This window comes from Trachurus japonicus, chromosome 22 (genome assembly GCF_045865225.1).
Source record: "Trachurus japonicus isolate A0001 chromosome 22, Traja_1.0".
NCBI classification, from domain to species: domain Eukaryota; kingdom Metazoa; phylum Chordata; class Actinopteri; order Carangiformes; family Carangidae; genus Trachurus; species Trachurus japonicus.
Genome location: NC_140928.1, coordinates 30,889,278 through 30,912,886, shown reverse-complemented (window position 1 = coordinate 30,912,886; position 23,609 = coordinate 30,889,278). Strand labels below are relative to the sequence as shown.

Below are 23,609 nucleotides of genomic sequence, written 5' to 3'. Positions count from 1 at the left end.
TGTTGTTAGCTGTCAGCAGCAGCAAAGCTAACAACTATGATAACCATGACTAATTACAAAAACGTGGACACAGAAATGGTAATGTTTGTTCAATAATTCGTTTTATAGACTTAACAAACATCAGATTTAGTCAAAACGGTTTTGGCAACCCAGAGCCCCCACATTTGGTGCCTACACCGGCGGCTAACGCTACCAGTTAGCCGCTAACGCTACCAGTTAGCCGCTAGCTAGAATGCTACTAAAACCGACTTCTGTTGTGGTGTGACGCAATGGATCATGGGAAAATAAAGTGGTGGATATGAAAAGAAAAACACAGCAACACTACAGGCACAAACCTACTGTAATGCTGTTTTCATATGGAAGGAGGAGCGTATGTCTTGGGGAAACTGCTTAGAGGGAAGCAAATCTGGGTGGCAAACATATTTTGTTGGTACTTGAAGTATTGTGGCGCTTTTCCACTACACAGTCTCGGTACGGCTCGGCTCGGTAAAGGTGCTTTTCCACTACAGCCGAGTTCTTCTAGTTCCTCCTCAGCGGGGGCGGGGTCGTCGCGGGGCCGCATTGTCCATCTCTCTCTTTTTTTGATCCGCTCATCAGCTCCAAACTAGGGATGTCACGATTACTTGTTTTCACAATTAATCGTGGTATCAAACGCCACAATTATTTAATCGTAAAGATTCCTAAATACCGTTACTTTCACAAAAATTTGATGTTGGAAACTTATTGGCAGATGTGCGCAAAAATAAAGGTAAATGCACAGATACTGGTCCAGTTATCTAACGTAACATTAAATTGGTAGGAATTTAAATGTTAGTGTGTCATTTTTAATTAAAAAAAAAAGCAAAACAAAACAAAAAACGATTAAAATAAACGCAAACATTTGGTATAGATGACAATTTATGACCTGAATATTTCAAACATTTCCCCTGGGGATTAATAATTGGTCATATATTAAAAGATACTTGAGATATTTTGTGTAAACAATGAGTAATGTAATTATATATATATATATTTTTTTTTAAGTATATTTTTTGGCTTTTTGCCTTTATTTGATAGTGATGTAGAGATAGACAGGAAATGGGGAGGCAGAGAGAGGGGGAATGACACGCAGGAAAGGTCTGCCCGACGCGGGATTCGAACCGGGGACGCCTGCGGCGAGGACTGTAGCCTCTACATGGGGCGGCCGCTCTATCCACTGCGCCACGCACCGCCCCATGTAATTATATTTTGACTATATTTGATTTTACACATTCATAGTGTTGTGAAATTAATTAGGCTAATGCATAATAATCGTGATAATCGTAATACCGTGATTATTTCTCTGACAATAATCGTACCAAGAAAAATTTATAATCGTGACATCTCTACTCCAAACTCACTGGTCTGCACCTCGTTAACAGACCACAGTGGTTTTACACACAGCAACATTTGACTCAGGTGAAGGAACAACAACAGCCTCGATACAGATCAGCGGCCGCTGTTGCCGCTCTGTTTTTGATATTTCCGGGTTTGATTCTCATGTCGGACGTTGCAGTCGTGACGACGCTCTGCCCAGTGGGTGAAAGGCAGTCGGCTGAGGTCACGTATCGCTTCGGCTCACTTGGAACCAGGGCTGAGGCGGTACTAAAATAGTACCTGGTACCAGGTACTAGGGGCTAGTGGAAAAGCAAAAACAAAAGGGCCGTGCCGTACTGCACTGCGTTAGTGGAAAAGCGCCATTATAGTGCAGTATTTGTTCTTAAGGTATGGAGGATAAAGTGTTGTTTGTTAATACCTCAATAAATTGTAAGTAACTTCTATTTAATTAGTGTACAGTCATTAACATTTAAAACACACTCTTTTTTGGTAGTAAGATAAAAGTAAAAAGTTTTTTAAAAATTCCAAAAATTTAAACGGAAAACACAGAATTTGGGAAAAAATAAAACAGATTTTATAGGGCCCTACAAGCCTTTAAAATCCACTGTTAGAGACTATGTTGGTATGAACTTCCTACATCATGAACCCAAGTTCAAGTTGTATGAATGTATATTCAAATGAAATGAAATGTATTTGCCACAGCTCTCAGCCCTTGAAGACATGGCAGGACAACAGGTAATAAATAAATAATCACGCAACATAGCACAATGTGACAATGGCCACCAAAGTGCTCCCAAAACAAATACAGAACTAACAGATATTCAGTTAACAACCAGGACTCATCTGGAGTAAAGGTGTGTCCCGTCTGACGGGTCCTCCTACATTAGTGACGCATTAACATATCATGTCTCATGATGTGGTTGCCTCAGGCCGACAGGGTTCAGCTCTGTCAGTAACTCTGTAGCTCTGCTACCACAGGATAGAAATACTCCAATCAGAAGGCTATCCTGCTCTAAGTACAGCAGAAAGGGAAGAACAGTCCACCAGGGGTTAGTACCGGTAATAACAGCACTAATCAGTACTACACTACAATCTAGCCCAGTTACAGTGTTGACACCAGCTGTTATGGTAACCACCAGGTCGGGGCCTCACATTAACGTAAATGACATTAACATAAGAACGGCATGGCTCAGTTATACAAAGCCTTTGGTGTGTTTCTGCTCTCTGCCATCACCCTTTGTGAGTAAGAGTGACATCATCAAAGACATCTGATTGGCTGCATGTCACACCTGACAGAGCAATTACCAAACCGTCAAACCTTTTTTGAATAAGTACAGTACATGTATGTTGGAGTGTTAGAATTCATTTCATACATGCAGCTACTTAACCCTCTATGGTACCATGTTGCCCTCAGGCAACATACCACTTTTTGGCCTGTCACATCTCCACATCCCATTTAATGCTGTAATACTTTAAAAAAGAGAGGAGACCTTAGAGAACCAATAACAATGCTTTAATTTATCACATGACTTTCAAGAAGCCATACTGAAACCCTTTTTTGCAGACTTTTTCAAAGGAAACAGGTTTGCCATTTAGCTCCACTAAAACGGTCTGAAAACATAACTTCCTGGCCCTTTTTCATCTGGAAAAAAAAATATTTACACTAATAGATTAGTAAAGTTTAATTTTTAATAGTTCCATGCAATTTATTTACTTATTAAATAATGGAAACTTGTTAAAATGCACCTGTTGCCCGAAAGCAACAACGTACCATTATAGAAAATTGCAATGTTGCCTTGAGGCGACAGTGGACCATTATGGAATCAAAATTGCATTATGAGACTATGGCCGAGTGTGTTTAGGTGTAAATATAATGTTCAAAAACATATAATTCATCATAATTTTGGTTTTTATCCTTAATAAATGTGATTTTGGATGCAGTAAAGTAAACATCAGGCTATTATGATGATGATGAGGAAGATGAGAATGAGAATTGGGATGAGGATGAGGCCAGTGAAGGTGAAAGTCTACAGAGACTGGTGTTTCTAATACAGTATATGATGAACCGTAATGGTACAATGTTGCCTACAGTCAACAAATCCCCAAAACTTCCAAAAATAATTAATTTTAAAAAATTTCTTTAGATTATGTTTATTTAGTCTATTTTGAGACATAAAAACACTCCAAACATTTTTTCCCCCACTGGCATCATAATGCGTACCATAGAGGGTTAAACCTAGCTGAGTGTCATTGATCAGACGAGCTTTTAAACTTCATTCTCAGTAGTTGTGTGACTGACTAACCACTGGCCCCTGAGGCAGAGCAGTGAAGGCGGTGGGTTACTGAGACAGCACGGTCAGTACTGCTAACAGGTGCCTTCATGCATCCTGTCCTACTCAGAGTCAGACTCATTAGCATGGAACAGACCCATGTCCTGCTGTCAGTGGTGATCCACACCTTCTTTTTGAAGCTGTATTTGAAGACCAGTGTTTCTGGCTGAATGTGCTGTTGGTGCAGTAGAAAGGATGAAACGGGGGGTTGACTTTAAAGGACAATTCCAGGCGAATTCAACTCGGGGGTGTATTTTCCTATCATTTTAGGTCTAAAAGAAGGAATCTGAAGATTTTCAGTTTAATCGCTCCTGTTTTGCAGTAGTTGCGTCTGTCCCCGCATCGCCACGGCAGCAATGAATGGGAGTGGATGTAAGTTCCGCTGTTTAGGCTGTTTACATCCCTCAAAGCCGCAATTTTTTTCCACAGACAGCGTCAGATGGCGACTCAAACATGCACCGAGAAGTTTATTTACTTCAAGCAAGCCGACATGTTTGTAAAACTAGATCTAATTCAAAGTCTCCCGGAGTCTCACACGAGCCCGAAGTTACCGTGCTGGTGTATTCAGGTGCAGTTGGAGCTACCGCTTGTGTCATAAACACAGGAATATCAACTCTTTACTTGCCTAAGTGTATATTTTTTTCCACAGACAGCGTCAGGTGGCTACTCAAACATGCGCCGAGAAGTTTTTTTTACTTGAAGCAAGTCAAGAGTTGATATTCCTGTGTTTATGACACAAGCGGTAGCTCCAACTGCACCTGAATACACCAGCACTGCAACTTCGGGCTCGCGTGAGACTCCGGGAGACTTTGAATTAGATCTAGTTTTACAAACATGTCGGCTTGCTTGCAGTAAATAAACTTCTCGGTGCATGTTTGAGTCGCCATCTGACGCTGTCTGTGGAAAAAAATTGCGGCTTTGAGGGATGTAAACAGCCTAAACAGCGGAACTTACATCCACTCCCATTCATTGCTGCCGTGGCGATGCGGGGTCAGACGCAACTACCGCAAAACAGGAGCGATTAAACTGAAAATCTTCAGATTCCTTCTTTTAGACCTAAAATGATAGAAAAATACACCCCCGAGTTGAATTCGCCTGGAATTGTCCTTTAACCCCAGGTTTGGCTGGAAAGGCCTGTACTCTGGCTTATGAATAATGTGCTGATCTTTCCAACTATGGATTCCTGTTCTCTGGTAACGTGGTTAAATAAGCTCCCATCTTTCTGGACTGTGCACAATGCCGAGGAAAGCTACACAGGAGATAGAACTATAGAACTATAACCTAAAACAAGGACTCCCCCATTACACAGACGCACACACACAACACCATCTGCCACCACAGCTTACCCCCTGGTGTGTATGCATGAATGTGTGTAAGCATGCGTGTCTTGCTGAGGCAACAGTTCAAGGCAAAGCTATGGGAAACAAAACACTCTTCCAATAAAGGGCTGGAGACCACGGCTACAAGATATGTGCAAACTGTCATTACTCTATATTTAGGGTAAATACAGTACTGTGCAAAGGTTTTAGGTATTATAAGTAAAGTGAAGATGCTCAAAAATAATGCCATGAACAGGCTTTATTTATGGTTTAACTTCATACAGAGTTCAGGCAACAGCAGAGACCTAAATCATGACTTGATTTTGGTGTGACCAGGCTTTGTCTTTTGTCCTCCAGACACTCACACACAGTTCTTCAAGGTTCTTGACTGGCAGGTTGTTGAAGCATCTTGGAGAACTTGCCTTAGTTCTTGTGTGGACTGAGGCTGTCTCAGTGACTTCTGTCTCTTCATGCATTTCAACATTTTGGCAAATTCTCCTATTGCCATAATCCCTATAGGTTCATTACCTTTTGTCGGTGCAAACTGTTTTTAGATCGGCGGGGCAGAGACGTGAGCTGCTCAGAGCTACACTACGGAGGCTAGGGGGGCATTTCTATGTTTCCCTCATCAAACTAAATACACAATCCAACAACTCCAAAACGCTCTCAGGGGACAAGTTGTGACCTGCACATTCACCACCAGACCACACTATGAAATAATAACGTATAGCTGCTGCGCAGCGATGGGTCGGGTCTGGGCTACTTTTTGACAAATTTAGGCAAATTCTGAGCAACAAATAGGAAGACAGGACAGTTGACCTTATAATGTTCATTTTGCACCAGTTGAGAATTGAACCCGCAACTTCTGGAATCAAAGGCAGATTTGAAATCACTGTAAAAAGAAAAATCCGTTTTTGAGGTAAAGTTCTGATATGTATTTGTCAAACATCTACTATGACTCTGAGATGTTAGGAGCCTTCACACATGGTCCGGTCCAAGCTATTTGGATTTTTAAATTTAGAGGCTTGCTGAGATGCCACCATCAGGACAATTGCCTTGTGTTTCATGTTGAGGATATCTGACATTTTAATCTGTCATCATCATCATCACCCTTGCTTGGTCTCGAACCCACAACCTCTGACACCAAGAACCAGTTCTTAACTCGGCTGCCATCTACCAAAATGTCCCAACCCAATGAACAGTGTTTGCTTTTAGTGACCTAATTTTAACCTGACATAAAAAAAATAAAACAAAAATGTGCAGCGAAGGAAAAGGTTAGACCAGGGATATGACAATAACATTCAGGTGGAAACATACTGTATAGGTGATAATCCTATGGTATTTCCTCAACATTTCTGCCTTTGGGGCATTAGGCAGGACCAAAGTGTAAACTCAAAGTCTCATGTGTGCTGTAGGATCATCTGAGTGTGGCACTTGTTTATTTAAGATGTGTTACATACAATTACAAGCAACTGACAAGCAACTGACAAACACCAACCGGCTTCTTTTGAGCATACGAAAACAGAGCCAGCAGGTGCAGTGCACCATTACTTCTGGCACAAGTCAGTGTTAAAGGGCAACTTGACAAGTTGTCAACTTGTTTCCCATGGCTCCACTTTGAACAGTATGAACAGTAGGGTCGGGTGGTAATGTGGTAATAAAGTATCCCGCAGGATCTTAAAAATAGCAGTGGTCATTCGAAAAAACTGCAATGCGTTCATAAAGGTCTGATATAATATCAAATATGATTTATTTAATGTGTTAATAATGAGTGTATGAGGTTAAGTTTTCAATTTTACTCCAATAGTATAATGTTTTCCTTTTGGCGACTGAGAGGACGATCAAAGATGTTTATTTTCTTGCTAATCTTATAACACAAACACACATGCTGCTACAGCTGTGCAGCTCCACATCCACTGTGCTCTGGCTCAGCTGATCGGTGCTCAGATGGTGTTAGATCTTTCAATGTTGAACTCTTTTATACAAAGTGCAGCCAAACACCAGGTCAAAGAGAGGAAGAGCAGAGCTCCTCTGACAGCTCATCTGACCTCTTTTCACAGTTATCCACATTTTGGTGACTCTGTCTGACAAACATGACTCTTAACTGGTCACAGTAATACGGTATACCCCCGGAACTGTGGAGGAGGTCTAACAGTATCAAAACTTGCATACTGCCCCACCCTAATGAACACCATATGACATCACTGTGCTTTCCCTGCATTAGAATAACTCCTTGCTCCTAGCTGCATGATTGCTTCAGATGATGTCATCTGGAGGAGTTTAGCAACCTGCTTAGATTGGGAGCTGGACTTCCTCATTGTGGGCCTGCCTCCAAGAACAGTGATAGGAACCATAACAAGCCCCAACCATATGTTTCTCTTTCTAGCTATAGGAAGATGTATGGAGTTGTGGAGTGAGACACACACCAATAAGGAAGAGAAGAGAGAGAGGCTTTGTGGCAAACGCACATCCACAGAGATAAGACACATCACCTCAGTACAACAACATCCACTGTGTTCAGCTCTTTGTTTCATTCATTCTAAGCATGGAGGATGATGGAGCACCACAGTGAGCCTCTATAGGTGAAAATATCTCTAAAACAAACATTTAACAGGACTAGGTCAGAACTTTTTACATGGCTGGGCCGTGTGCTATTTGCATTCTGTCTCCTGCAGCTGGTTTCACTGGTTATCTGTTTGCTTCCCTCCTACTCTGTTTGCTTCTCTTGTATACAGGTTCTTCTGTTTCTGTCTTTAGACAACAGGACGAGTCGACAGATGACCATATTTACCAACCTCTAAACCAGGAACTTAATTGGAATTGGAAAGAGGATTTATGATCCAAAATAATATTGAAGAAGATATGTAAATATATAGATTGAAATCATTTTTATGATTAAAAAAAAGGAATTATTGATTCAACGTGCCCCTCAGACAGAAAACTCTGGAAAAACAGCAATAGAGTAGTAGTAGAGTAAAGTAGAGTAGAGTAGAGTAAAGTAGAGTAGAGTAGAGTAGGGTAGGGTAGGGTAGGGTAGAGTAGAGTAAAGTAGAGTAGAGTAGAGTAAAGTAGAGTAAAGTAGAGTAGAGTAGAGTAGGGTAGGGTAGAGTAGAGTAAAGTAGAGTAAAGTAAAGCAGAGTAGAGTAGAATAGAGTAGAGTAGACTAGAGTAAAGTAGAGTAGAGCAGAGTAGGGTAGGGTAGGGTATAGAGTAGAGTAGAGTAGAGTAGAGTAGAGCAGAGTAAAGTAGAGTAGAGTGAAGTAGAGTAGAGTAAAGTAGAGTAGGGTAGGGTAGAGTAGAGTAAAGTAGAGTAGGGTAGGGTAGAGTAGAGTAGAGTAGAGTAGAGTAGGGTAGGGTAGAGTAGAGTAGAGTAGAGTAGAGTAGAGTAGAGTAGAGTAGAGTAGAGTAGGGTAGGGTAGAGTAGGGTAGGGTAGGGTAGAGTAGAGTAGAGAGTCTCTTTACAGCTGAGCTGACTGTCAACATACTGACAGGTCCTGTCAGAAAGAGTCACCAGCTTCATACTGTAGCCTCTGATCAATGCCTCAACAGCCCCGACAACACACTTCAGATACAAGACACATCATTTACATTTCTATATTATATCAGCTTAGGTAATTGTAAGTGGGACAGAACATGACAAACATCTAAACACTGAAAACAGGTATAACTAGGGGTGTAACAATACATGTATTTGTATTAAACCCTGAAACTGTTAGTGCTGCACTTCACATGTGGAAAAGTTTTGTTCATCTGCGCCAACAAGCTGTGAGAAATGTATTTTTATAATATGTTTTATTTGGTTTTGTTTATTTGAGAAAATTCTATTTATTGGAATGCTCATATATTTTATTTTCATATTTTGTTTAATATTACAATAAATAGCATTTGACTAAAACGTTTAAATTGTTGGTTTACAGAAGTTCCTATAAACAAGCAAATATATGTTTTTCATTTTGTTCCCTTGTCTAAAATTATCATCTTAATAGTGGTTTAAAACTAGGGACAATCTCTGCTGTTATAACCAAAACTATGCAAGACACTGAACTGACCATACACACAGGTTAGAGACATAGTTGTGTTTTTGTTATATCAACTTGTAAAATAATCACTGAGAGAAAGTTACAAGCTCAATTCATGTCAGCCACAGCGTGCAGACAGGATAGAGTTATTCCTGGGGAAGTAAAGACTAAACCTGTGCTGTTGGGGCATTAGGCTAGTGATACCGTGTGCTACAGAATGTACCGGTAGTTAGGATGTGTCACTGGATGTGTCCTCCAACTGGGATGGAACGGTCAGTATTCATGCAGGTTAGAGAGAGGTTATTTTCCACTGTTACAATAAGTGGGGGTTAGTGGGAGATGCTGCACACAGAGAAACCTTTAGTCCTCACCCAATCACTGTGCAGACACAACTCAAATGTAGTGATTAGAAAAATGTGAGTCTCATCTAATTTAGAACTTGGTGATTGTCCTCCTGGATGTGCCTTTATCTATGAACCAAGACTTTTCAAATTAAATTAAATACAGGCCGAGTTATTTGATTGCACAAGTTGAGTATCATACAGTCTAAAAAAAAAAATAAGTACCTAAGTGTACATATTTTCATACCAGGGAGTAGCCTGTGATTCTGTCTCAAATGCTCAGTTTTCAGCAGTGACCTCTAAACAACATAATGATCATTAGAGCAGTATAAACAAGAGCAGCATCGCCCTGAGGAGTCTTAGGAGCCAGAGTGATATGCACCTGTTAGTGCTAATTAACACATCTAGCTTTGATAACAGACACTAACAGAAAGATAGGGATTAAAGTGGTTTAATTGCATACCAAGGCTGACAGTCTTTACTCTGAACAGATACACTGAATCAATTTGGTAACTTCATTAATCCAATAAAGATTATTCAAAAAAAGACGACTACATCCTCAACAATCAAAAAAGGAACAGTACTATTACTTTGTGTTATGATGAGCTGGGAGGAAGACAAAAGAGGAAATGTTGTGCAGATCCATTCTCAGTCTCAGTCAAGATCTAGCCAGGCTGGCGCCGCCTACTGGTTCCGGCGAATTTCATTTGCCTCAACCATGTAGTCAGGAAACTAGCAATGCGTTTCGGTTTGCTCCGTCCTCCAAAACGGTAGGACCAATCAGCGAGCAGATGTGGCGATGACGGGCGATGACGTTGAACTGAAGCGCCCAAACTTAAATACCGGTGTAGTTCCCAAGCTGCGGTAAACAGTTGACGAGATGGATGTCGGCGAAGCTATACGCTCTGTGCTTGAAACTATTCCGGATATTGAAGACTTAAAGCCAGAACAAGAAGCATGTTTGACGAATTTTTTGGAGGGCAAAGACGTTTTTGGACTTCTTCCTACCGGGTTTGGGAAAAGACTACAATGCTAAACCACCCGGCTTCCGGCGCATACGTCACCGCCAAGCAGCAGCGATTAGTCGAAGCAAACGGAAGCAACCGCCTCCCGGAAGCAAACGAATCCCTACGGCTCGTGTTCAGACGCTATATGAAATGTAATGAAATAAGCGGCTGATGCATCAGGCTAGTCAAGATCACCACTGTAGCCACAACATGACGATGCTGTTGGGAAACACCTATCCCTGTGAATGACACAGTGAGTAAAGCAGGGAGCATGTGTGAAGAGTGAACGTCCCTGGGAGCAGAAGCAGAGCCGACTCTTATCTGGTGTTTAACAGTACACACATGTTTAAACATACATGCACATTCTTAAAAAGGGCTGTACTAGCCTGTACCAGACTAAGAAATACCCTGCCAAACGGAGGAGAAGAGAAGGAGCGTAGATGAACTGAATGAGAGAGGATGAACAGATGTTAAGAAGCTCAAGATTACATTTCCAACAGGTATTCATTGCTTCTTTTTTGAATTGCAGAAAAGCCTCAAAAACATCAAGTTTTTACAATAGCCTATCTATTCTAAACATCACTGAAAGACAGAACGTATTAATTAACCGGTAACACTTTACAATAAGGGTCCCTTAATTAACGCTAGTTAGTACATTATTGAGCATTAATTAACTGTTTAAAAATGTATTAACAATCATTATAATGTATTATTTAGCATTAGGAAACACACTAATTAATGTAGCCTATTAGTAAGCAGTTAATTAATGTTTACTACTCAAAGTTAGTTCATAAATTATAAAGCATAATGATGTGATTAGTTATCATTATGTATGCATTACTCAGCATTAATTATACATATTAATGCTTAATAATGTGTTAACTAATGTTAATTAAGGGACCCTGCTGAGCAGATGACCAGATTCCTCTGGACCTGGATGTATCAGTCTCACCCTGATTTAGTGACAAACGTTAATTTGGCAGCAGCTGAGCTTTGGGTCCCAATCAGGTCAGAGAAGCAGCGAGAACGAGCGAGAGAGCATTCCAGAGAACAGAGGACTTCTGTTTTGTTTTTCCCCCCACTGTCCTCACCTCCATGCTTCACCAGCTCTCTGTGTGTTTATGATGCATGTCAGTAAAAGTCAGCCTTGACTTTATCAACGTACCGTTAGCCACGTGACCTCATACCTCACCTATCTCATACCTCACCTATCTCAAAGTCAATTCAGAGTTTAAGCATCAGTTCACATACTCTCCTACAGTATCCTATACAACTGGAGACTAATGGAAAACATTCACCTGTGAAAAGCCAGTTCGTAGCTGGACCACATTGTAGTCAGCTGGTTTCAGTATGTGTGTGTGTCTGCGAGCTTCTCTCCTCATCCCCGTGCCCACGTCAGCTCTATTTTAATACAAGACAATTCCCAATAAAGCTGTTCTCATACTGCCAGGTCTTCTGTTTCTGTTGTTAGACATGTGGTCCATTTAGACTATACATGTTAACCAGCAGTCAGTTCAATCCTGCTGCTGTCTGCACAGCTGAAATCCTTCACTTATTACAACATCCCCACATTTAAGTTTAAGGTAATGTGTGTTCTGATGTCAGGTACATTCGCTGATCCCTCACAGAGGAAACATGAAGCGTATTCATGTCAGCTGTTGTGTGGCCAGTCAGTATAGAAAGGTGTGTCTGCTGGAGGGAGAGCCCAGCCTCATGCTCACAGGGCCATGCTGGTGAAAGCAGCTACACTTGTTGCTAGGTGTTTTGTTTTTCAGAATTTAAAAGAAAAGAAAAAAGTTGCTCAGTGTTTCTGAAAAGTCAGCAACAAAAGGTGCTAAGTTGGCAACACAGCCCATCGGTGCCAAGTCACTGTGAGAGAGTGACGACCGATGGGGATAGTTAACCGTGCCACTGACTTACTAAGTTATAGTCACAAACATTCTCATCTACAGTTTTTACATTTTGCCTCCCTTGTTAAATCATAAACTAACTGTGATAAACCTAATTTTTTGGAAAGCCCCCCAGGCCTGATCACTGTTGGACCTGTTGAATCAAGAAATCACTTCAGTAGAACCTGTTTGAGTGAAGTGAAGGAAGCTGAGGATCATGCCACGATCTAAAGAAATCCAAGAAAAGATAAAAAGTCATTGACATCTATCAGTCTTGTTACAGATACATTTCTAAAGCTTTGGGTACAAATGATGATCATAAACATTTAAGTGTGACAAATATGCAAAAAACTAGGAAATCAAGAAGGGGGCAAATACTTTTTCATGACACTATAGACGAATTCGGAGAACGTTTTGTGTATGCCGCCATCTTGCGGCGGCGCCATTGCTGCGGTGACATGTGTCAGTCATAGTAAACTGATTCTCTATGACAGCATCATAAATAGGCTGCATTTGTGATGTTTAGTGCCCCCCAGTAACTGATTAAGGTATCTTACATGAATACCAATATTAATTTAGTAATTAATCATTTGTTTGAGCGATTAGCAGGAAAGATTAGAGTAACAGGGAGATAAGAGACTGTAGGCCTATCATAAACGATATAACATACCGGTACGTTATGCGTGCTGACGTTAGCAAGCCAGCAGCGGGATATTTAATCATGTGGACAGGCTACATGAATAAAAACAACAACAACTTGTCCTTTGTTTTAGATATTCAAGAATATTTTATTGACCAGCTGGCCTCCGATGATCAGAAAAAACGTCAATTACAGGTCTCTGATTTATGGTCAAAATTACCTGAGCTCCGGATGGGTCGGACATATTTTACACCGGCTTTTAGACGACCATGATCACATCATATTGAAGGGATCAGTGAGACATTCACAGACTGTCCACACGATGTGAAGGTAACGGTGAGAAGGGAGGGTAGCCAGGTTGTACAGGTCAGCTGTGACTGCTGCTGCTGCTGCTGCTGCTGCTGCTGCTGCTGACACGCTGTACGTAACGTTACGGTCTAAACACGGACACTCCTCCTGAAGTAAGGGGCTGTGTTTTGCTGATATTAGAGCAGTCGAGGACGGCACATGTCCTCCCAGCCTTCCTGGACATGTTCGCAGAAGAGAAAGGGAAGAGAAAAGGTCCACTTGCATTCAAATGCCCGCTTCGCGCACAGAGCCAACAGCTGCCTGACTGTGAGTTGTCACCGCAGTAATGGCGGCCGTTCGATTTCCGGTGACGTCGCCGAATCAGTCTATATAGGGCTGTTGCACAGTAACTACAAGTTAAACCCGACCTTTGAGTTAAATTCTACATACACAGTCCTTATTCTACGGCACACAGAAGAAACCTACACTCACATATATTCACAAAGCACTCCATACACCTAAATCAACCCCAATCCATAAATGTTTTATGTATTACAGTGTGCAAAACCACATGCTAAATATTCATCCCACTATCTGGAATTCAGCGCGAGACCAAATATGCAAACCAAAGTGAAGGGTGTATTCCTAAACTATTTTAACAGTTATCCACTCCCAAGTTTATTATGCAAAACCTGACTGGTTATTGTTCTCCTGATCCAGCAGATTACAAAGAATCATCTGCAACACAAAACACTGAGCCACCACAATGTTTCAGATAAAGTGCCAAAGCAGCATAATGTTATCATCAAATCCGGCCCGACAGCCCCCGGCCAGCGCACAGCATGACACAGCAGAGAGGGGGAATCATTCACTGACGACAGGCCGTTTCAGTGTCGGTGCTCTTCAAGACGGCGCCTCGTCACTGATAACACACTGACTGGTGCCTCTCTGCTACGGTATCTCTACCCATCGGTGTGTCGGTGCGTCTTCAAACACGTCCTTCCACCTTCCTTTGCTCTCTAGCCAAAGGATTTGTATCCAAAAGGCAAAAAAGGCTTAGGTTTCACCCTGAATCATCTGTCATACTGGAAGATTTTACACACGAGATAAATCAAATATTCTGCTGCATAGCCACAGGTAAAAAAAAATAAGCAACCACCACACACTGTTAGGACCCTACTGTGATTTATTTGTGGCGAACAACGTGTTTTGCGTTGATTCACGTATACAGTAGGGATGTCACGATTATAGATTTTCTTGGTACGATTATTGTCTTAGAAATAATCACGGTATTACGATTATCACGATTATAATGCATTAATTACACTATTAATGTGCAAAATCAAATATAGTCAAAATATAATTACATCACTAATTATTTACACAAAATATTTTAAGAATCTATTAAAATATAACCAATTATTAATCCCCCCGGGGAAGTGTTTGAAATATTCAAGTCATTAATCGTCATCTATACCAAATGTTTGAGTTTATTTGAATCTTTTTTTAAATACAAATGACACTCTAGCATTTAAACTCCTACCAATTCAATGTTACGTTAGGTAGATGGACCAGTATCTGTGCATTTACCTTTACTTTGGCGCCACATCTGCCGATAAGGTTCAGATATAATGTTTTTTTGGGAAGTGACGGTATTTAGGAATCTTAACGATAAATTAATTGTGACGTTTAGGCTAATACCACGATTAATTGTGAAAACAAGTAATTGTGACATCCCTAGTGTACAGTATAAGTAACAGTGTTGCTTAATTTTCACCTATGTAATATCCACAATGTGAAGGTTACAAACGAGAAAGCAAACAGAAAGGAAAACGGTTTAAATACTGTTATCATTGGTGCAATCTTATGCTACCACAGCTCCACACATACAGTACCATTCTCTAACAGAGACGAGGTTACTTCACTTGAAAACAACATAACGGTACACAGTGGCATACAAGAGTCTGGGCGCTGCTGGTCAAGATTTCTGTTAATGTGAACAGTCCAGCAAGTGGAAGATGAAAATAAATGATCTCCAAAAGGCAGAAAGTTAAACAAGTTGAAACATTTTCAGTGTATTATTTTAGTTTTTCTATAGTTTCAGAGTGAAAAAGGGAAACCCAGGAGACTTGAGCTCTCAGATAACTTTGACCAAGGTATCAGACAAGATATTTACACACTGTGATAGTTTCCAAAGGGGAGGCTACTAGCTACTAACTATGCAGGGTGGTCAAACCTTTGCTGTGGGCCCCTTTGCTTTATTGTCATTTTGAAAATGTAAGAAATGAACATAAAAAAGTGATATACTGTATACTGTAAAGGGAATACTGTATACTGTAAAGGGAATGTGTCATCTGTAACTCTATGATATTTGGAGAAAGCTGTGGGCAGGACGTGTGTTCCTGTCTCCTCAGATGGGTCTTATAATAATCACATTAGATCCTTTTAGTCGATTCTTAGCCAGTCTAAACTTCTGATAAGCCCAGAGAAGACACACACTACCAGTTTGGACACACCTTCTCATTCAGTGGGTTTTCTTCTTTATTTATGTCACTTTCTACATTAGAGTAGTAGATTCATACTGGAGAGACATCAAAACTATGAAGGAGCACATATAGAGTTATGTTGTAAACACAAAAGTGTTCATTAAAACCAAAGTGTTATCTGTCACCTGAGGTGTTGAAGACAAAACAGACAACAAGTGCTCAGCTCCTCTGGGAACTCCTTCAAGACTGTTGGAAAACTGTTCAGGTTCAGGAGTTTACAAAGCTGCCGTCAAAGCAAAAATATGGATACTTCAAAGAATCTAAGATATAAAACATATTCTAATATTTAAGACTTTTTTGTTTACTACATACAGGTTTTGATTTGATTTTGATTTGATTTTGATTTGTCTCAAACAAGCACATCAAAAGACAAACAATCTATGTAACAAGAAACAAAACAATAATGATACTGTGCAAGCTTGAGAAGGGGCTGAAGGAAGCAAAGCTTATCAAGTTCAGCCCCCCCTTACATTGTGATTCATGTCATACAGTACATCTGTAGTTCCATACAATTCAGAAGATTAAAAACATATTGCTTTAATATGAAATAAGACCATGATTACAAATAAAAAAGAGTAAAATTAGCTGTCAAGTTCTTTATAGCTGTCCAAGAGTGTATGTTTGTACTTACTTTTAAATTGTTTTAAGTTATTGCACATTTTTATATCCTCATCTAGTCTATTCCACATTTTAACACCACACAAATAGGCCTAGATGTTAAAACTTTTCAGGGTAGAATGGATGGTGGATTGTTTAAAGTTACAGTTCCCTCTTAAATCATATATGCTTTCTCTGACCATAAACATTTTTTGGATGTTTATTGGTAGCAACCTATTCCAGGCTTTAGCTAAACAAAATCTGACCTGTTTTGAATTTGACTACAGGTTTAGACTGTGTTTCTTCAGTTTTGATGTCTTCAGTTTGAATCTACAATGTAGAAACTAGTGAAAATGTACGTTAATGTTACAATAACTTACATTAACGTTAACCAAACACTCAGATCAGATAACAAAACTAACACTGAACACAGTTAGGCTATTCTGTTGTTAACAATTACACGACGTCAGCATGTAACGCTAATATGATCGAATATAAGTTAGTTTCTCTCTGTGTATTTGACAGCTAAAGAACTGAAAGAGACCTGAAACATGTAGCCTGAAACTTACTGATCGTGTTAACTAACGAAGAGAAGTTACTGTGTTGTTCAGCCACTTCTAACTTACTATCAAAGTCGTCCAGCAGTTGAGTTGACGTGAAGCTAAGTTAACTGGCTTCATTTCAGTAGTAGAAACACAGTGGCTTCTTCCGCTGGTACTGTCCTGCCCTTTCCTTTCAGTTAGCGAGAAGCCATCGATACACAAAACAAACTTACTTTATTTAGCAACGGTGGGTTTTTGTTGCTTTTATTGAACGTTATCGGGCTAACGTTAGCAGCTAGCTGGCTAACTTGCGCCTTCCTGCAGGCAGCACCTGTTGATAACAAAGCCACTTCAGTTCAGACCCGAGCGAAAAAACACAGGAACAACAACACTCACCGTGTCCGCGCCGTCCACGTCCACGTCCTCCTCTGGTACCGTTACCGGCTAAATCCAACCGGGAGCTCTTCAAGAAGTGCTAGTTTTAATCCAACCGCTTGTAATTGCGTCTTTGTTTCTAAAAAAAAAAAAAAAAATTCCCAGTTTCACTCTGACAGCCCTGCTACTCGTTTATTGGAGCCAGCAGCAGCAGTCAGGCAGCTCCGTGTCCTGCTCCTCCTCCAGACTGTCACTTCCAGCTCCAGACAGGGGCGGGGCCAACACACCGACCAGGGCCGGCCCTAGGATTTTGGTGCCCCCCCCCCCAAACAAGATTTTTGTTTGTGGCCCACTCTAAGCGCAAACACCAAATCACTGGTTAAAACTGAATACAGACATGTTTATGCCCTCTGAGGTTTGAGGCCATTTTCTCGAATTTAACATATTTTCTTAAATTGATCTTTTTAAGTTACTTGCAGATGTAACAATAGGCTACTCAAGTGTTTTATGTCTAGGCTAAATATTAGAACCTCCGCTGTAAGCATACTGAGGCCAGTTTGTCCTAGATGAACACTGTATAAAGAAATAATTTAGGCCAAATGGTGGAAATTTGAGGTCTGCTTTTTGAAAAATTTCAAATCCCTTGTGAAAACACACTGTGAACTGTTTTGGTGCTTGAAATAGGATATGAATACAGTAATAGATAAGTGTAGAAAACAAGTCTAAAATGAAATTTTGTAAGATTGCTTTTTGAGCACAAATGTTGTCATTCTGCCATTCTATTTTTACCAAATGTCTCAAATGTGAGATAAAGAAGCTGAATATTGACTTCAAATTACATATAAGGCTCATAGCATGCGTGTCCACCTCAGGATGTTTAAATGACTTGAATGAACCCCGGTACCTTTCTGATCATGTGGCCCCCCACCTAACGGCTGTGGCCCTAAACAACCGCATAGAGTGTTTATGGCCCCGACTGTTACCTCAGTGCTGCACAGACTGGGCTGGGCTGGGCACGGTACTTTAAAAAGAAAATTAGGTAAAGTTACCAGTTACTTTCTCCAAAAGAAAACTGAATTACTACATTGAGTAATTAATTAAATTAAAAAGGAATTAATTACCAGGAAAACTAAAAGACCCCCGTCCCATGAAAATTGTGTTTTTCATGCTTTTCACATGTTCCTGTGGCATTTTTCGTGTGTTAGAGGACATATCAGCAGAAAAAGAAGTGCAAAATTGCATTTCTGAGTTTTTCTGCCTTCAAATTGCTGTGAACCAATGGCAGACACAAACTGGCCGTTTACAGGGAGACTGGGGTTGACACGTCACAACTCCAGGGGAGGGCACTAGTGCTACAAGCTCCCGCCCCGCTCTGCATCTGGCTCAGAGGTGAAAGGCTGGACAGCTAGGTGTAGCTGTCAAGGTATAACAGGTATAGCTCACCTGGTAGAGCAGCTTGCACCATGAACAAGGACTATATTCCAGTCTGGGATCAAATACCAGTGTGCAGTTTTATGCTAAGCGAGCTGTAATCGGTAATTGTACAATGTCCAGCTGTCAGCGAGGGGGCAGTGCAGTCTCCGCCCACCCTCCAGAGGTGCATTGCTAATGAACTGTGGGTTTTAAAATAACCGAAAAGGGTCGCAGGAGGGGGACTTTAAGTTACTTTTTTATAAAATGCTGAAATATATCAGATTACTTGGACTCGCCCCCCTAACCATAACCCTAACCTCCCGTTTATCTGGAACTAACGGTAACCAAATCACGCAGTAGGCTATTCCTCCGCACAGGCAGGCTCCGCGACGCTACAAGGCTTTGATGGACTGAAAAAAGTGTCAAGTGTATTTTGAGTCAAGTAACAGAGACTAACTTGTAGTAACTTTTTTGATTACTGGTTACTGAAAAAAGTAGCACCGTTAGTAGGCCTACCATCACCATTCACAGATAGTTGGCCAAAGTAACAAAAGGCCACATTGAGGTACAAATACAATAGACAGCAGTTAGATGATAAAATACGCAAGACAGAAAGAAAACTGTCAGAATAGTAAATAAATAAATAAAAAAGCCTATGAGAAAGCAGTTTTTCTGGACTTGCCATCTGTCATTTAAAATTGTTCAGGATGTAGGCTATCTGTAGCTCTCTTGACAAGTTATTCCTTATTTATTGGACCATCATTTTAAAAGCTGAACTTCCTCAAAGTGAAGTAATATGATCTCACTTCCTTGTTTTCATTTAGTCTAAACTTTTCAACTGACTGCTTTGGGATGGTGACAATCCCAGTTTTTAAACTTTATAGTGATATTTTTGAATATAAAAAGGAAATGTGCATATTTAACATTTATTCTGGGTGCCTCCCTCACCCTGTGACTGTGTATTGCCAATGGATGGATTATATGGATAGATTAAAAGGTCAGCTTCAAATACTGTCTCATTAAAAGAAGTCTGATGAGAGTGTGTATGAAAGAGTCATGCAGGTTGCCATTTTTCTACTTGTAGTTCATGCCACATCAACTTTATATATCATCAATAACTGCATCACAGAATATGATAAACCTCCACATGGTGATTACAACTTCATTGTCATTTCTTTAGTTGGGAACCTGAGTAGAAGATGAGGGGGAGCAAATAGACTCGTCAGACTGATCAGCAGCTCTTTCTCTACCTTGAATGTATCACAAAGACAAATAGTCATCACTATAGACAAATAGTCATCAAATAGTCAAAGACAAATAGTCATCACTGATGATAATTTGTCATTATATAGGCTAGGCTACTGACTTTTCGTTTGTGAAAAAAGCAGCTTCCCAAACAAAAGGTACAGAATAATCAGGATTATTTTTATTAATTCATCTTCAGTTTCAATGATATCATTACAGAAAAAACATCCTCTTCATCATATTTATACATTAGTAGTAGAATGGTGTGTCATTGCTTCATTACAAGTGCTGGTCATAGTTTATAGTATGTGCAGTGTGACACTGAGTTCAGTCCAGTGTTACGAATCACTCAGTACAAAGGCAGTTTCACAATAACCTGCTTCTTCTTATTTAAATGAATCTATCTGGGTTTGATTGGTCCTCCTTGGGCAGGTGCCAGGATATGCTCTGATGCTGCGTTCACGTCATAATGGGTTTACTGTAAATATGAGCTGCCAAATGTGGAAAAGTATAAATGTGGTGAGTGTTTCAATTCAATCCTTTCTGTTTCTTTGACACGTGGGCCTTCCAGTCAATTGATGCTCGTCTTCAATCTCTTAAAAAATATCACCCACTTTGGATTACATGGCATGAACCCAGCATGTGCCATGTATAGATATATCTGGTGCATTTGAGGTAACTGGGAAGTTTTCTGACATCTGAGCCAAAGGAATAAATGAGAAGACAGTGTTAGTAACAGAGCCAGGACTTTAAAAACTCCTCTAACGCACCAATAATCCCATCGAGGATGATCGTAAACGTACCAGCTAGTCAGATTAGAAGCCACACCTGGTGCTGCACCTTTTGTTTCACACCTGGAATTTGTCCTGCCCAAAGAGAAAGACACGCCCCCCTTTATGGGCATGCAAGTGTGAAGACGGTGGGGAGGAAAAGAGGAAGATGAGGAGAGGGGGGGACGTGGGGAGAGGTGGAGGTATTGGCCGATAAGGGGAGACGTCAAAGGTCAGAAATACTGAAATACAATATTCAGGCCATAGAGGAAAGACAGTAGGGACGAGCTTCTTATCAGGAAACGATATTCTATTTACATTTAACTGGCAACGGAGAAGAAGATCTAGGAAAAACTATCAATAATGTCATCTTGGTATCAGAGTACAAGTCATTCCAATATGACCTGAATGCAGCATTGGACCTTTGAGCATGTGGGTTTGTTTGGCACTGACCACACTGACAGGAAGAATCAGAGGAACCAGAGGGGTTCAGGTATGGTGCACTGGTGAATGCTCGGGATACACAGACCGCATAAGATGCATTAGGATGGTCCTCGTTAACTGTCTGTGTCGACTTGCCGCATCCAACCGCTCTACTCTGTGTTAGTGCTCGGGGTGAACTAAGCTCTCGTCGTGGGATAACATCACACAAGGTTTTTCTATGTTTCTCAGTGTTGCTCAGTCTACATACAGTACAGAGAGAACAGCAGTCAAACGACGTAGTTTGATTTACAGCCTTGAAGTGAATTGATATTTTTGACTTTAACAAGCACCTTAATACTGTCATGGTAGAAATACACCAGTTGTATAGTTCATGAGCACCTGAATGCGACACCCTGCTTTCAAGTGATGTCAGGTCAGAGTTTCTCTGAGTTAGGAATATCATACGGCACAACTCATTCATGCTCCTGTGTTCACGTTGGTGTGGTTTATGTGGTACAAACTGGAAAGAAGATGGAGGCTCCTGGTCAGACACAGTCATCTTTGGCTACTCAAAGAAACAGATTGTTCTACATTTTTGTGAAAGTTACCAATTCCTATGAAAAGACCAAAACCAAAAATAAATGTATCCCACTGAGTGCGAATCCAAAGCCTGATAAATATCTCTGATACAAACTATTAAAATATATCAGTGGGGCACATTGTTGCACTGGGTGATTTCTTCCTTCACCACAATGAATAAACACACAAACACACACATACACAGTCCACAAAAAAATTCATTGTTAACTTATGAAGTAATATCTTCTAAAATCTAGACTGCCCAGCTTTAGTTTTAGGACATTACTGAGCCTTTAAAAAGGAGAGTTGGACACCAATTAGTCACAGCCTTCAGACCAGTCACCAGTTTTAATGATGTGTGTGTTTATGAGCTGTTTAAAATGAGGGGGTGGACTTTGTTCGCTCTGGACAGAGTCTGGCAGGATGCTTCCAGTGTGTAACTGACATGACCAGTTTCTCATGTCACTCTCAGTAAGACAGTGAATTTTTTTTTTTTCCAGACAAAGTCAAACTCTATCCCTTTAAAGATTCTCAACGTGGGTTGTGATTGAGCACCACAGGCAGCGTAGGAGTCACACTAACACTAACATGTTGGGATGTTCTGACCATATGAAACATACAGAACAAAGTCAGCCTTCTGTTACAACAGTAAAAAAAAGAAAAAAGTAGTGTTATTAACCTTAAACTCATGTAAATCAAACAGCACTTGAATGCAGGGTTAGCGTAATACTATAATACTTCCAGTGTGGCCCACCTCTGATATAAGTACCCATCATAAAAGTCGTTATGTATTATATTATAATGATGTTGTTGCTATGGGATGTCAGAGCGGAGCGTTCCAGTGTGGTGAGGCAGAGCCAGTAACCCACTCACTGGAGGTTCATGGCTTTCACTGAGAGTCATGATGAACTTTAGTTTCTCATGGTTTTGACAGTGACAAAAAAGAAACAAACAAAAAACAAAAAACAATACAAAGGATCCTTGTATTTTTTTTCCTTTTTTTTGGCAAAAAAGTCATATATACTTTACCGACACAAACGATATCAGCAGCTTCAATCAAAAGATGTCTTTATAATGTATTTAGTTCATATCTGTCAATATTTATGTCAGGGTCAGTGTGATAAAGGAGAAGGTATAGTAATACTGCAGGGATGGGTTATCAAGGAGTATCTGGAAAAGGATGCAAGAGCAGAGAAAGAAGTAGAAAAAGAAGAAGGAGAGAAAGGAGGGGGAGAGAGGGTGAGGAGAGATGGAAGAAGTCAGGGGAGTCTCTACATCTCTATATCTACCAGGGAAACATGTTAAACGCACAAAGCAAATGAACAGGAGAGACGAGGGCATGATTACTACTAAGATGATAATATTGAATCAATAATAATAAATAGAATATTAATTAAGAATATTAATAATCATTATCATCAGGATAGTAATAATATTACAGAATAAATCTCATATTTTATATATTTGTTTTCTCTTTTTTTCTCCATTGAAATACAGTGATCTCCTCAGAGCAGACCAATGAGGATTCAGCCTGCGCTGGCTCCGATTGGCTGTTGCATATGACATCACAGCTAATGGTGACCAGGTAGACATGCACCACTTCCTGCCTCCGCCCATTTCCTGTCCAGACAGGAAGTCCTGGCACTGCAATGGTAACTGTTGGCGACTGACACTGAGTTCTGGAGAGAAAAACACTTGGTTACTGTTGGCCTTTTTCCTCCACTCCACCTGTCCAGGGGCCTCATTTATCAACCGTGCGTAGAAAAGGTTCTAAATTCTGTCGTAGGAATGAAATCACCGGTCGTACGCACACTAGTAAGTAATCAGTGATGATAAATCCCACCTGTTCCTAACTACCATGGTTAGGGTCATTTGCGTTCAGTAACGCCTCCAATTGACCATATATGGTAGCAACAATCCCTTTAATAAT

General features: G+C 40.5%; 2 protein-coding genes across 4 annotated transcripts in view; both read right to left on the bottom strand.

The window, feature by feature from the left end:
- pals1a (protein associated with LIN7 1, MAGUK p55 family member a) overlaps nucleotides 1-17,501 on the bottom strand; it is a 46,180-nt gene extending 28,679 nt beyond the window's left edge. Inside the window, exon 1 of one of the 2 annotated variants that reach the window (XM_085766634.1) lies at nucleotides 17,271-17,501. The gene's annotated coding sequence lies outside the window, so the exon portion shown is untranslated. The remainder of the gene's footprint in view (nucleotides 1-17,270) is intronic. The other variant, XM_085766636.1, reaches the window with a different exon arrangement.
- A 2,565-nt stretch (nucleotides 17,502-20,066) lies between these two features.
- The window catches only part of gphna (gephyrin a), a 51,519-nt gene continuing 47,976 nt past the window's right edge, over nucleotides 20,067-23,609 (bottom strand). For both annotated transcript variants that reach the window (XM_085768296.1, XM_085768297.1), the window contains one exon: nucleotides 20,067-23,358. The gene's annotated coding sequence lies outside the window, so the exon portion shown is untranslated. The remainder of the gene's footprint in view (nucleotides 23,359-23,609) is intronic.